Source organism: Notothenia coriiceps, unplaced genomic scaffold, assembly GCF_000735185.1.
Source record: "Notothenia coriiceps isolate Sejong01 unplaced genomic scaffold, NC01 NC01_scaffold00036128, whole genome shotgun sequence".
Taxonomy (NCBI): Eukaryota; Metazoa; Chordata; class Actinopteri; order Perciformes; family Nototheniidae; genus Notothenia; species Notothenia coriiceps.
The window spans coordinates 1,149-2,801 of NW_011368829.1; positions in this window are offsets into that span (position 1 = coordinate 1,149).

Consider the following 1,653-nt stretch of genomic DNA (forward strand, 5'->3'; position numbering starts at 1 on the left):
AATGCATGTTTTAGAGACGCCCTGTTTACTTCCCCGTAGAGTGATACAGGTGTCGGAAATGTATTTTTTCTCTTAATGACATCACTGTGTAACACTCGCACTTCTATTGGCTATAGCGCTCCATCACATTGTACTTGATAGGCTAAGGGGGCGGGACATTTCTAAGCTGTTGACCAATCACAACAGAGCCGAACATACACCTGAACATCAGCAGGAGAGGACTCTTTAAAGTAGAGACACTACATACTGATATACACCTGAACATCAGCAGGAGAGGACTCTTTAAAGTAGAGACACTACATACTGACATACTGTACACCTGAACATCAGCAGGAGAGGACTCTTTAAAGTAGAGACACTACATACTGATATACACCTGAACATCAGCAGGAGAGGACTCTTTAAAGTAGAGACACTACATACTGATATACACCTGAACATCAGCAGGAGAGGACTCTTTAAAGTAGAGACACTACATACTGATATACACCTGAGAGACTTCTCAGATACCCTCTTCTTTATTAAGGCTGAGGTAAAACTAACTAATACAGCAGTGTGGAAATACTCGTATATACACATTTCTAAGTACCTGTTCGTCCTCTAGATGGCGCTGTTGTTCTAGTTCTATTTTTGGAGCATATTCTCCTCCCTCCTGTCACACTGTAGATAATGATTGACACACATGACACCAAATAGAAGGACGTAGTAAATAAAAACAACCTGTAGTCACCCTCCTGAGTATGAAAGCATGTTCTTTACATATCAGAGAAGCTCCTGACTTTTACACAGTGTTTTTTATGTTTCTGTCGGTGACGTCAGACGCTTTCATCTCAGTAAAAGCTCCTCTGGGTTTTCTGTGAGCTTGTGATCTTTTGTAATTTGTCGTGAAAGTCCAGGCTTTGAAGTCGCCTGCAATTTATTTCCTTTCACATTTGTGTGAAGGAAAAACGTCACACTCATTATCCGCAGGGTTCGGTTGCTTTTATTCCAGCAGTACTTGATCTCAGATTCCGTAAAAATCATTTTCTTGGTGATCCCAGTTGTATAATAGTGTCTTGTTCCACTAATGTACACAGTGGGAAATATGAAATTAACTTTACCTGCAACAAAAGGTCCCTTTACTTCGATCCAGACTGAAATATCTCAACTAGTTTTTGATGTATTGCCATGAAATATGGAGACAATTAAGCACCACCAGCAGGTCAAAGATTTAAACATTTGTTGCAGTTTGACACAATAAATAATGCATTTTTGTGACAAAATGACAGAATAGCTAAACACGTTTGACTCATTTATCTCATACATATCGTTTATTCACTCAAAATGGTGACGTGAAGTCATGTGACCGTGCTGTAGTTCCTTTATAGCAGGGGGGTCAAACTCAAATACACAGTGGGCCAAAATAAAAAAATGTGTACTAGTGGAGGGCCGGACTGGTTCAATGTTTATTACAGAACTTATTGAAATGAACTTATTGCACATATTAAACCTGGAACTGACAAAGCACTTCTTGCACTATTTATTATTTTGTATTGTATTATATGTTGCATTGCTGGAGGAGCGTTGCCATTTCTACACTGTAGCTTTGAGCATATGACAATAGAACCTTTGAGTCTTGAGTCTTTGAATTGAGATGATGTGGTCGTGATGCAG